This window comes from Elgaria multicarinata, chromosome 9 (assembly GCF_023053635.1).
Source record: "Elgaria multicarinata webbii isolate HBS135686 ecotype San Diego chromosome 9, rElgMul1.1.pri, whole genome shotgun sequence".
NCBI classification, from domain to species: domain Eukaryota; kingdom Metazoa; phylum Chordata; class Lepidosauria; order Squamata; family Anguidae; genus Elgaria; species Elgaria multicarinata.
Window position 1 is genome coordinate 33,223,145 of NC_086179.1, and position 14,219 is coordinate 33,237,363.

Sequence of the window (14,219 nt, forward strand, 5' to 3'; positions counted from 1 at the left end):
TTTTGTTGATGAAAATTAGACCCACCCTGGTGGGTGGGTATGAGCCTTGGGGACACCAGAGGGTGGGGAATCTGTGCCTGTTCACGAAATCAATCTGGCCGCTGCATTTTGCATGAGCTGCAGCTTCCGAACCGTCTTCAAAGGCAGCCCTACGTAGAGCGCATTGCAGTAATCTAACTTGGAGGTTACCAGAGCATGGACAGCTGAAGCCAGGTTATCCCTGTCTAGATAGGGGCATAGCTGGGCTACCAACCGGAGTTTGTAGAAGGCACTCCGTGCCACTGAGGTCACCTGAGCCTGATGTGACAACGATGGATCTAAAAGAACCCCCAAGCTTACTCGGGGGCCGAGTAATGTTCCTCAAGCACCATCTTCTGTATCCGACCCGCCAAATAAGAGCGGAACCACTGCAAAGCAGTACCTCCCACTCCCAACTCAGCTAGACGTTCCAGAAGGATACCATGGTCGATGGTATCAAAAGCAGCTGAGAGATCAAGTAGAATCAACAGAGTCACACTCCCCCTGTCTTTCTCCCGACATAGGTCATCATACAGGGCGACCCAGGCTGTTTCCGTGCCAAAACCAGGCCTGAAGCCCGACTGAAATGGATCCAGATAATCAGTCTCATCCGAGAGTGTCTGGAGCTGGCCCACAACCACCCGCTCAAGGACCTTGCCCAGGAATGGAACATTTGCTACTGGCCTGTAATTTATTTATTATTTATTTACTTATTACATTTTTATACCGCCCAATAGCCGAAGCTCTCTGGGCGGTTCACAAAAATTAAAACCATAATAAAACAACCAACAGGTTAAAAACACAAATACAAAATACAGTATAAAAAGTATAATTATTAAGCATAATTACCCTACCCTGTGCCTGCTTACCCTACCCTGTGCCTGTTGGCATTCTCTTCCCCTCCTTATTGTTTTACTTTGATTTTATTAGATTGTAAGCCTATGCGGCAGGGCCTTGCTATTTACTGTTTTACTCTGTACAGCACCATGTACATTGATGGTGCTATATAAATAAATAAATAATAATAATAATAATAATAATAATAATAATAATAATGATGTTCTGGGTCCAAGGAAGTTTTCTTCAGGAGTAGTCTCATCACCGGTCTGGGACCACTCCCTCTCATAGAGAGGCATTAATCACTGGCTGTTCCATCCCTTCTAGCTTTGATTAGCCAAGAGGGGCAAGGATCCAGTACAGTCATGCTTAGACTATGACAAATGTGCACTCTGTAGGGCGATCCCTGAAAAGTGTTCAGAAGCTTCAAATGTTACAAACGGTGGCCGCTAAGCTGCTAACCTGTACACAGTGTCAAGGTCATATTACATCTGTCCTGAAAGACCTGCCCTGGTTGCCAATTGCTTTCTGTGCTCAATTCAGGGTTGTGGTTTTAACTTTTAATGCTCCAAATTAGATAGGGGCATAGCTGGGCTACCAACCGGAGTTTGTAGAAGGCACTCCGTGCCACTGAGGTCACCTGAGCCTCAAGTGACAATGATGGATCTAAAAGAACCCCCAAGCTATGAACCTGCTCTTTCAGGGTGAGTGCAATCCCATCCAGAACCGGTAGAATTACCCCCCCCATCCTGACAGCGGAATCACCTTCTAACAGCATCTCAGTCTTGTCTGGATTGAGTTTCAGTTTATTAGCCCTCATCCAGTCCATTGTCGCAGCCAGGCACCGGTTCAACACATCCACAGCCTCTCCTGCTGAAGATGAAAAGAAGAAATAGAGCTGCGTGTCATCAGCATACTGATGACAGCACACTCCAAAGCTCCGGATGACCGCACCCAGATAATCAGTCTCATCCGAGAGTGTCTGGAGCTGGCCCACAACCACCCGCTCAAGGACCTTGCCCAGGAATGGAACATTTGCTACTGGCCTGTAATTTATTTATTATTTATTTACTTATTACATTTTTATACCGCCCAATAGCCGAAGCTCTCTGGGCGGTTCACAAAAATTAAAACCATAATTAAACAACCAACAGGTTAAAAACACAAATACAAAATACAGTATAAAAAGTATAATTATTAAGCATAATTATCATAGAATCATAGAATAGCAGAGTTGGAAGGGGCCTACAAGGCCATCGAGTCCAACCTCCTGCTCAATGCAGGAATCCACCCTAAAGCATCCCTGACAGATGGTTGTCCAGCTGCCTCTTGAATGCCTCTAGTGTGGGAGAGCCCACAACCTCCCTAGGTAGCTGATTCCACCATCGCACTGCTCTAACAGTCAGGAAGTTTTTCCTGATGTCCAGCTGGAATCTGGCTTCCTTTAACTTGAGCCCGTTATTCCGTGTCCTGCACTCTGGGAGGATCGAGAAGAGATCCTGGCCCTCCTCTGTGTGACAACCTTTTAAGTATTTGAAGACTGCTCTCATGTCTCCCCTCAATCTTCTCTTCTCCAGGCTAAACATGCCCAGTTCTTTCAGTCTCTCTTCATAGGGCTTTGTTTCTAGACCTCTGATCATCCTGGTTGCCCTCTTCTGAACATGCTCCAGCTTGTCTGCGTCCTTCTTGAATTGTGGATTCAATTACTAGGGGTGTGCACGGACCCCCCGCTCCGCTTCACTTGCAGATCCGCCATTTTCCGGATCGGGCCGCTCCGCCCCGCCCCTGCTCCGCCCACTTCCGCTCCGCTCCGCTCGGAGCTCCGGATCCGGTTCGGAGCTCCGTTTCCCCCCCCCATAGGCTTGCATTGAAAGCTAAAAAATTATACAACTTTTTTTCTGTTCAAGTTAGAAACCTCACGTTTGGCACCATGACACCTCATGGGGGTATACACACGCACGACAAGTTTCAAAGCAATCCCATCATCCCCTGATTTTTGGGGAATTTTTGAAAATCGGGCACCCCATTCACCCCTTTCCAATAGCTCCGTCAATTTGCACGTTAGAAACCTCAAACACGCCACCATGAAAGCTTATCCAGGGATACATACGCATGCCGAGACTCAAGGCAGTCCCATCATCCCCTGATTTTTGGGGAATTTATGAAAATCCAACACCCCTTTCCATAGCTCCGTCAATTTTGCACGTTAAAAAAAAAACCTCAAACTCACCACCATGACAGCTTATCCAAGGCAGTCCCATCATCCCGTTTTTTGGCGGGGCTTAAACCTGCAAAATTTGGAACTTCCAAAACTCCAAGTGAGCGCAGGAAGGACTTCTCCCCTGAGTCAAAGCCACACACACACAACATCCCTGCGAGGTGGGCAGGGGAGGAGGGAGGGAAGGCAGGCAGGCATGCAGCTGGCAGTTCTGGGGGCATAAGGAAGTGAGCCAAGGATAAGCCAGTAATGCATATAAAATGGAATAAATCAATAAATAAACAAAGGAGGGGTGGAATTAAAAGCAGCAGTGTTGCTCAATAAACAGCATCATCAACAACTTACATTGTTCGATCACAGTGCATGGTACTTTATAAAGTAGAGTACCAATCCCTGCAAGGAATTTACAGTCGGCACCTCACCTTTCTTGGTTTCTGAGTATCGCTGGAAAAATGCTTCTTGTTCAAAGAAGTCAGCACAGCTCGTTACAGCCGGAGTGAGCAAGATGTCGAAGGAGGAAGGAAACGGAAGCTCAGCTATCTGGCTGATAGACTCGGCTTGTATGACTTACAAAAACAGAACAGAATTACTTTGACTGTTCTGTTTGTAAGTTGGCAAAATCACGTGTAGCCAATATTCCACGTGTAAGAGACTGGAGACATAAGGACATTCTTGGTCTAATACATTTAGATCTGACTGGTCCTTTCCCAGAGAGTTATGGGAAAGCTAAATATGCCCTGGTCATTTTAGATGACAAAACACGTTATTCATGGGTATATTTGTTAAAGCAAAAGTATCAGTGTCTAGCCAAAGTAAAGGAATGGGTTAAAAAGGTGGAGAGATCTTTGCAAAGGCAAATACAGAACTTCTGTTCGGATCGGGGGGGCGAGTTTAGAAGTCTAGAGTTTGCTGATTTTTGCAGAAAGCATGGGATTTCTCATAAGTTTACAGATCCCATGGCGTCTTGGCAAGCTGGGAATGTGGAGCGGCGGATTGGCGTGCTGAAAACGAAAATGGAATGCTTAATGAAGGATGCCAAAGCAGAACCCAAGCTTTGGGGTGAAGCTTTTATGGCTGCAAACTATCTGTGCAACAGAACGTGGTCTTCAGCCATTAACAATATTCCTTTTTTCTTAATTTTTGGCAAAAATCCTAGTTTAAAACACATCAGAATCTGGGGATCCTATGCAATTGTGAATATTCCTTTAGCTCAAAGGAGACAGCTAGGACCCAGGGGAATCAAAATGATGTTCGTTGGTTATGAAAATGGTAGTTGGAGGTTTTTGCACAAAGGAGGAAGAATTGTTGTCTCAAAATCTGCTTCCTTTGCTGAGCAGAATTGGGAATCGGTACATGATAATCCGTCAGTTTTACTAGATGTAGATTCTTCTAGCAGACAAACGCCTGTAGCAGCTCAGACGGAGCCAGAAGACAGAGAGCAAGAAGAGCAGAAGGAGGAGGAGGTGCAAATCCTCTGCAGTTCTCAAAGACAAAACAAAGGCGTGCCTCCCCATAGGCTTGGAATACATGCTTGTAATATGAGCTGTGAGCCTAATTCTTAGTCTTCGAGTCAACGAGGTTTTTGGAGAAGAAGTTTTTGCCTCCGGGACAGAAGTCTTTAACTTGCCACTGAGGAGAAGTTTTAACAGCAAGCCGCTTGTAAACAGAGTTTCTTAGAAACTAGTTGCCAAGGAATTTAGTCAGGATAGGGAGGGACTTTAACGTCATTTTCTCTACTGTGAAATCATATGCTTTACTCTTTGTGCTTATTCTATGTAGTAAAACAAATTCAGCCTGGAGTGTCTAAGGGAATCTTAAGGTATCTCGAACCTTGGAGCACTGGAGAAATTTTTCTGCAGAGGTCAGATGAGAATTTTTGTGCTATTTTGATTCAAATTGGCATTGGCTGTGCAAATGATAGAAAAGCAACGTTGGAATGTTGATATTTGGAAGTAAGCCAAAATCATGGAAGTTCCAAGAAGCAAGAGTTGTGTGGCGAATTACAAAAAGGCTAAGTATGGTGCTGGTGAGTGGTAAAGTTACTTGACTGATCCAGCAATAAAGGACTTTAAGGTCCCAGTGGTGAAGCCAGTGACTGTTAAAGTTTAAAACACATAGTCTACTGTGAGTCCCAGAATAATTTGGCAGACGTCTTTACAAAACCGTTAGGAGCCATCAAACATTGGGAGATTTGTGAAACATTAGGTTTCAGGCAGGGCTAAAAATGTGATTAACTGTACAAATGTTGTAACGTGGTGAAATAGTGGAAAACCCAAAAAGAAGGGGTGTTGGAGTCCTGAATTAGGACTGGTTTTTGTGATTTCCATATTTTTGTGCAAGCCTGCAAACCTGGAAGAAACTGAAGACTCAGCATCAGTCAATCAGCTTAAAGGTCAAGTTTGCAGGTGGACTTTATTGAATTATTGAGATGATGCAAAAGTCTAATTGTTTTGCCATTGCCAATTAGTGGTTTCATCATTTGTTTAGGGAAGTGTATATAAAGAGAGTTTTGGAGCTTTGTAACCAGATTAAAATATTCTCTTTCTGCTGCTGTGAGCCCTGCTGTAACGTGTATGACCAAGTGTGTGAGTATGTTGGTGTAAATTTGTATTGCCATAAACTGTGTTATTTTCTATCAGTAAAATACTTTATTTTTGTATCAAACAAAACAGACTCTGTCTTAAAGTTAATTTGGTCTTTGCTGACTTTCATAGTTAAGAACCGCTGCTACTCTGCTAATTCACTGGTATAATGAACAAAAGTGTTTATAAATATAATACCCCTCAAGAGGTTATGGGCCCAGTAACCCAGTCTGGACATAATTCTAGTTCTTAACAGAGAAACAGTAGGACCTGATAAGACAGAGAGCCGTGCGTTGACTAATTGCCCTGGAGCGTTGCTTTTTCTAAAGAACGTTGGGATTTAGACAAAGGAAGAGGCTTTTTCATAAAGCTTTTTGTCTTGCAAAGTCACACGGTGTCTGATAGAAGGCTATTTTTGAATTTGAAAAGGGATTCTGAGGTTGTTAAGCCGGTCAGTTCCCAAAAAGGAAATTCAAATAACAAAAGGGTTGAAAAAACAACCAATTAGCAGTTATGGCACTTCAAATAGGAATGAATACACAAATGGAACAACTCACAGACACAAATTATATTACTTGGTCATTTAAGATTGAAATGAGTTTGAGAAACCAAGGGCTGTGGGAAGTGGTTACAGACCCACCCGATGAAGATTTAAGTGCAGCTGATTTGAGAGAGTGGAATCGTAATGCAGAGAAAGCTAAAACCCACATAATTCTCTGTATGAGGAATGATCAGCTATTCTATGTTAATAGAGAGGATGCTGTTCATGTGATCTGGAAAAAATTGCGTGAAGTATATGTAAGAGATACAGCAGGTTCTCGAATAAATTTAACACGCAGAATGTATAGGATGATGCTAAAAGTATCTGGAGATATTGGCAAACATTTGCAGGAGCTAAGAGAAATATTCCAAAGTTTAGCATCGGCTGGCTTGACTCTTTCAGAGGAAATGAGGTCTTATATTATTCTGTCTAGCTTACCAACGTCTTGGGACGTGTTGGTGACTACCCTAGAGGGAGTGACCGTCCGTGATTTAACCCTGAATTATGTGTGCGGAAAATTATTAGAAGAACAACAGAAAAGACATTCCAAGAGAGAAGCCGTGAGCTCAAACGGCAAGGCAGACTCATTTCAACAATGGTCTGGTTCTGAAGGGGTTAAGACCGGGACTGTGAAAAAGGAGGAGACTGAATCTGCTTATTCAGTTTCTAAAAAGCACAAGCCACAAAAAACAATTGTTTGCTGGAAATGTGGCAAAATTGGACATAAGAAAATGAACTGTAGAGTGAGATTACAACCTGAGAAAGTTTCTGAGTATTGCTGGAAAAATGCTTCTTGTTCAAAGAAGTCAGCACAGCTCGTTACAGCCGGAGTGAGCAAGATGTCGAAGGAGGAAGGAAACGGAAGCTCAGCTATCTGGCTGATAGACTCGGCTTGTAATTCCATTATCTCTACTAGAAAGCTTCCTAGACTTCAGAGTCACGTCTAACAGATTTATTTTCCTTGCTGACGGCTCAAAGCAGGAAGTGAAGGGAGAAGGCATTTGCCATATTCCTGTCCTTAACGAAAGCTTTGCTAATGCTATTTTTGTTCCCAACTTAAGTCATTCTCTTTTAGGTGTGTCAAACCTAATGGAGAAAAAGTTCTCTGTCTCCTTTGAGGAGGGGAAATGTTTTATTTCCAGGCATGGAGAACTGAAGGGGACTGCCAGTTTAAAAAACGGTTTGTTTTTTCTGGACAAGAGCCAAGATGGAGAGGAAGATATTTCTTCAAGTTCTATGACTTACAAAAACATTTCTCCCCATGTCAATTGCCTACATTTATTTCATAGGAGATTTGGACATCCTTGTTTTAGATCTCTGGGCAAAACTCTCAAGATTGCTGAAGATGTGAGAGTAAAAAATTGCCAGAATTACCTTGACTGTTCCGTTTGTAAGTTGGCAAAATCACGTGTAGCCAATATTCCACGTGTAAGAGACTGGAGACATAAGGACATTCTTGGTCTAATACATTTAGATCTGACTGGTCCTTTCCCAGAGAGTTATGGGAAAGCTAAATATGCCCTGGTCATTTTAGATGACAAAACACGTTATTCATGGGTATATTTGTTAAAGCAAAAGTCTCAGTGTCTAGCCAAAGTAAAGGAATGGGTTAAAAAGGTGGAGAGATCTTTGCAAAGGCAAATACAGAACTTCTGTTCGGATCGGGGGGGCGAGTTTAGAAGTCTAGAGTTTGCTGATTTTTGCAGAAAGCATGGGATTTCTCATAAGTTTACAGATCCCATGGCGTCTTGGCAAGCTGGGAATGTGGAGCGGCGGATTGGCGTGCTGAAAACGAAAATGGAATGCTTAATGAAGGATGCCAAAGCAGAACCCAAGCTTTGGGGTGAAGCTTTTATGGCTGCAAACTATCTGTGCAACAGAACGTGGTCTTCAGCCATTAACAATATTCCTTTTTTCTTAATTTTTGGCAAAAATCCTAGTTTAAAACACATCAGAATCTGGGGATCCTATGCAATTGTGAATATTCCTTTAGCTCAAAGGAGACAGCTAGGACCCAGGGGAATCAAAATGATGTTCGTTGGTTATGAAAATGGTAGTTGGAGGTTTTTGCACAAAGGAGGAAGAATTGTTGTCTCAAAATCTGCTTCCTTTGCTGAGCAGAATTGGGAATCGGTACATGATAATCCGTCAGTTTTACTAGATGTAGATTCTTCTAGCAGACAAACGCCTGTAGCAACTCAGACGGAGCCAGAAGACAGAGAGCAAGAAGAGCAGAAGGAGGAGGAGGTGCAAATCCTCTGCAGTTCTCAAAGACAAAACAAAGGCGTGCCTCCCCATAGGCTTGGAATACATGCTTGTAATATGAGCTGTGAGCCTAATTCTTAGTCTTCGAGTCAACGAGGTTTTTGGAGAAGAAGTTTTTGCCTCCGGGACAGAAGTCTTTAACTTGCCACTGAGGAGAAGTTTTAACAGCAAGCCGCTTGTAAACAGAGTTTCTTAGAAACTAGTCGCCAAGGAATTTAGTCAGGATAGGGAGGGACTTTAACGTCATTTTCTCTACTGTGAAATCATATGCTTTACTCTTTGTGCTTATTCTATGTAGTAAAACAAATTCAGCCTGGAGTGTCTAAGGGAATCTTAAGGTATCTCGAACCTTGGAGCACTGGAGAAATTTTTCTGCAGAGGTCAGATGAGAATTTTTGTGCTATTTTGATTCAAATTGGCATTGGCTGTGCAAATGATAGAAAAGCAACGTTGGAATGTTGATATTTGGAAGTAAGCCAAAATCATGGAAGTTCCAAGAAGCAAGAGTTGTGTGGCGAATTACAAAAAGGCTAAGTATGGTGCTGGTGAGTGGTAAAGTTACTTGACTGATCCAGCAATAAAGGACTTTAAGGTCCCAGTGGTGAAGCCAGTGACTGTTAAAGTTTAAAACACATAGTCTACTGTGAGTCCCAGAATAATTTGGCAGACGTCTTTACAAAACCGTTAGGAGCCATCAAACATTGGGAGATTTGTGAAACATTAGGTTTCAGGCAGGGCTAAAAATGTGATTAACTGTACAAATATTGTAACGTGGTGAAATAGTGGAAAACCCAAAAAGAAGGGGTGTTGGAGTCCTGAATTAGGACTGGTTTTTGTGATTTCCATATTTTTGTGCAAGCCTGCAAACCTGGAAGAAACTGAAGACTCAGCATCAGTCAATCAGCTTAAAGGTCAAGTTTGCAGGTGGACTTTATTGAATTATTGAGATGATGCAAAAGTCTAATTGTCTTGCCATTGCCAATTAGTGGTTTCATCATTTGTTCAGGGAAGTGTATATAAAGAGAGTTTTGGAGCTTTGTAACCAGATTGTTTACGTATTTCCAAAAGAATAGCTATAGGAAGGGTTTGTCCTTCCAAACGGAGAAATGGAAGATTCTAGGGCAGACTTCTGCAACTTGGTACCCTAAAGATATGTTGAATGTACTCCATATTCCATCATCCCAGTCAATATGGGGATGATAGGAGTCTGAGTCCACAAGGTTTGGGTCAGTTGCTCTAGGATGGTCAGCTCAAAGAGAGGGCAGGGCACCTTTACTTTTAATAGTTTTGTAGATGAGGGAATTTTTTTTGTAGGTAGAGTCTGGTGTGAATGAAAGTTCTTCTTCTGCAGCAGAAAGGGGTGTGAGGCGCTGGGCATATGTTTGTGTGTGTATTGCTCTGCCAGGGGCTCTGTCGTCACCTTTTGTTGATGAAAATTAGACCCACCCTGGTGGGTGGGTATGAGCCTTGGGGACACCAGAGGGTGGGGAATCTGTGCCTGTTCACGAAATCAATCTGGCCGCTGCATTTTGCATGAGCTGCAGCTCCCGAACCGTCTTCAAAGGCAGCCCTACGTAGAGCGCATTGCAGTAATCTAACTTGGAGGTTACCAGAGCATGGACAGCTGAAGCCAGGTTATCCCTGTCTAGATAGGGGCATAGCTGGGCTACCAACCGGAGTTTGTAGAAGGCACTCCGTGCCACTGAGGTCACCTGAGCCTGATGTGACAACGATGGATCTAAAAGAACCCCCAAGCTTACTCGGGGGCCGAGTAATGTTCCTCAAGCACCATCTTCTGTATCCGACCCGCCAAATAAGAGCGGAACCACTGCAAAGCAGTACCTCCCACTCCCAACTCAGCTAGACGTTCCAGAAGGATACCATGGTCGATGGTATCAAAAGCAGCTGAGAGATCAAGTAGAATCAACAGAGTCACGCTCCCCCTGTCTTTCTCCTGACATAGGTCATCATACAGGGCGACCCAGGCTGTTTCCGTGCCAAAACCAGGCTTGAAGCCCGACTGAAATGGATCCAGATAATCAGTCTCATCCGAGAGTGTCTGGAGCTGGCCCACAACCACCCGCTCAAGGACCTTGCCCAGGAATGGAACATTTGCTACTGGCCTGTAATTTATTTATTATTTATTTACTTATTACATTTTTATACCGCCCAATAGCCGAAGCTCTCTGGGCGGTTCACAAAAATTAAAACCATAATAAAACAACCAACAGGTTAAAAACACAAATACAAAATACAGTATAAAAAGTATAATTATTAAGCATAATTATCATAGAATCATAGAATCATAGAATAGCAGAGTTGGAAGGGGGCTACAAGGCCATCGAGTCCAACCTCCTGCTCAATGCAGGAATCCACCCTAAAGCATCCCTGACAGATGGTTGTCCAGCTGCCTCTTGAATGCCTCTAGTGTGGGAGAGCCCACAACCTCCCTAGGTAGCTGATTCCACCATCGCTCTGCTCTAACAGTCAGGAAGTTTTTCCTGATGTCCAGCTGGAATCTGGCTTCCTTTAACTTGAGCCCGTTATTCCGTGTCCTGCACTCTGGGAGGATCGAGAAGAGATCCTGGCCCTCCTCTGTGTGACAACCTTTTAAGTATTTGAAGACTGCTATCATGTCTCCCCTCAATCTTCTCTTCTCCAGGCTAAACATGCCCAGTTCTTTCAGTCTCTCTTCATAGGGCTTTGTTTCTAGACCTCTGATCATCCTGGTTGCCCTCTTCTGAACATGCTCCAGCTTGTCTGCGTCCTTCTTGAATTGTGGATTCAATTACTAGGGGTGTGCACGGACCCCCCGCTCCGCTTCACTTGCAGATCCGCCATTTTCCGGATCGGGCCGCTCCGCCCCGCCCCCGCTCCGCCCACTTCCACTCCGCTCCGCTCGGAGCTCCGGATCCGGTTCGGAGCTCCGTTTCCCCCCCCCATAGGCTTGCATTGAAAGCTAAAAAATTATACAACTTTTTTTCTGTTCAAGTTAGAAACCTCACGTTTGGCACCATGACACCTCATGGGGGTATACACACGCACGACAAGTTTCAAAGCAATCCCATCATCCCCTGATTTTTGGGGAATTTTTGAAAATCGGGCACCCCATTCACCCCTTTCCAATAGCTCCGTCAATTTGCACGTTAGAAACCTCAAACACGCCACCATGAAAGCTTATCCAGGGATACATACGCACGCCGAGACTCAAGGCAGTCCCATCATCCCCTGATTTTTGGGGAATTTATGAAAATCCAACACCCCTTTCCATAGCTCCGTCAATTTTGCACGTTAAAAAAAAAACCTCAAACTCACCACCATGACAGCTTATCCAAGGCAGTCCCATCATCCCCTGTTTTTTGGTGGGGCTTAAACCTGCAAAATTTGGAACTTCCAAAACTCCAAGTGAGCGCAGGAAGGACTTCTCCCCTGAGTCAAAGCCACACACACACAACATCCCTGCGAGGTGGGCAGGGGAGGAGGGAGGGAAGGCAGGCAGGCATGCAGCTGGCAGTTCTGGGGGCATAAGGAAGTGAGCCAAGGATAAGCCAGTAATGCATATAAAATGGAATAAATCAATAAATAAACAAAGGAGGGGTGGAATTAAAAGCAGCAGTGTTGCTCAATAAACAGCAAGAAGATTTTTTTTAAAAAGGCTATATCTGTCTTTTACCAGCAATAGGGGGACGTGCCCGGGGGAGGGGGAAGCAGCTGCCAGTTCAACTCAAGACAGCCACCAACAGCTCTGAGATTGAGAAGTAAACGCTCACTTCAACTCATAATAGGCATCGCTCCACCACTAAGAAGTAAACGCTCACTTCGACTCATAATAGGCATTGCTTCACCATTTTACTCTCTTTGGAAGGCTCTAATGGCCTTCCAGTGCAGGAGAGAGTGGGGGCATGTCCACGATGAAATGCCCTAGGGGAGCTCATCCCCTTGCACCACATCTTTTCAGTTGTTCCCCAAAGTTAGGGTGGGTAGCAGTGCTGTGTTTCTATCTCTTATTCTTGGCTTAGTATATGATTTCAGGTTGTGTTTGTGCATTTGGTGGGGCTACTGTTTTAAAAAACACTGGGAAAAGCCCGTTCAGATGAAGAAAGAGAAGTTTCCCAGAATCCCAAGTTACCCGTTTTGCCTATGCCCTCCTCTAACTTTGTGATCATGTGATCCTCAGCCCTTTGAAAAAGGTATTTTTCCAGCCGGTTTTTTAAAAATTTCTAGCGCGCGACCCGCACGACGCAGAGAGGTGAGAGTAGTCTCAAAATGACCCCCATCCACGACTCTCTGTGCACAAGAATTTTCAGAACGATAGCTTAAAAACCAACCCAGTTATGCCCGAGTCTTTCCCTCAATGCAATCCTATGGGCGAAAAGCCAAAAACACCGTTTGAGCCGCGCGGTTGACCCGATTTTCACAAAAATATAGCACGCGACCCGCACGACGCAGAGAGGTGAGAGTGGTCTCAAAATGACCCCCATCCACGACTCTCTGAGCACAAGAATTTCCAGAACGATAGCTTCAAAAAGAACGTAGTTATGCGCGATTATTTGCCGCAATGCAATCCTATGGCGAAATGTTTTCAAGATGGCGATCGGAGCGCTCCGCGGAAAGAGAAGCGCTCCGAAAATGGTCGCTTCTCTTCGCCTTGCTTCTAGGGGTCCGCGGTCCGCTCCTACTCCGCCTCTGGGTAAGGCGGAGCAGGCCAATCTGCTACTGCTTCTACGCTCCTAATCGGAGCGGATCACACCCCTAGTAAATTTGGCCCTCAGCTGTGGTGTGAACTGGCACTTTGTTTTTGGCATGATAATGTATTTATGCAGTGTTGTAAACCAGAATCTAAAAGACAAGACAGTAAGATATCACTGAGCATCTCTGAATCCTACAACAAATCTATTACTGTCGTGAAATGCAGGAAAAAGGGACAGAACTACTACAACAACACTTCCCTTAACATAGATTTCAACTTTGAAAAACTGTATAACTTCTTGTCCAAGGCAAAAATAATCTGGACATACTATAATTCTTAATTTTAAAGTTCAGTTGTATTGAACACCAAAGAATCCACATTAAGTGTATGTTCAACACAATAAAATAAAACCACCTTCAAAGCAGTTAGCTACAATTCACAGGCAAGTTCCTTTTAAATGCAATCTCAAACACATCACTTATTTCAGCTCACCCTAACAACCCTGCCACTACACAGTATAGCATAAGTATATGGATTTAAAGCATCCATTTTTCAGAAGCAGGTAAGATTCAAGACTCAAGTACATTTTACACAACTGTTTCACATGCTAAGAAAATTTTGCAGAACTGCATCACATGCAAGTGAAATGGCCCAAAGTTATTTCCTTGTCTGGAGAGCTACGTAGAAACAGTGAGTAGCAATGAAGATGCAGGGCAGTTGTTAGATATCAAGATGTATATCACATGAAAACACTTTCAGACAACATGTAAAATTACTGGCAAGAAAGTGATAAGGTTTAGAATATGTCTAAAGTCATGAATGGCCACCTTTATAACTTTGATCTTGCATTTGTAATGCACTGCATAGCTACTGGGTTTAAAGGCCCAGAGCAGTTTCCATTAAAGATAATGGTTTTTGCAGGTTCAATGCTAATCTATTATCCCCATGGCACAAGGAATTATATTGGGGCGTGGAAAAGTAAAGGATAACTGGCATTATTAATATCATATTATCAGCATTCATTACCACAACACCAGCAAGAGACGGAGCATTATTAATATTAGAATC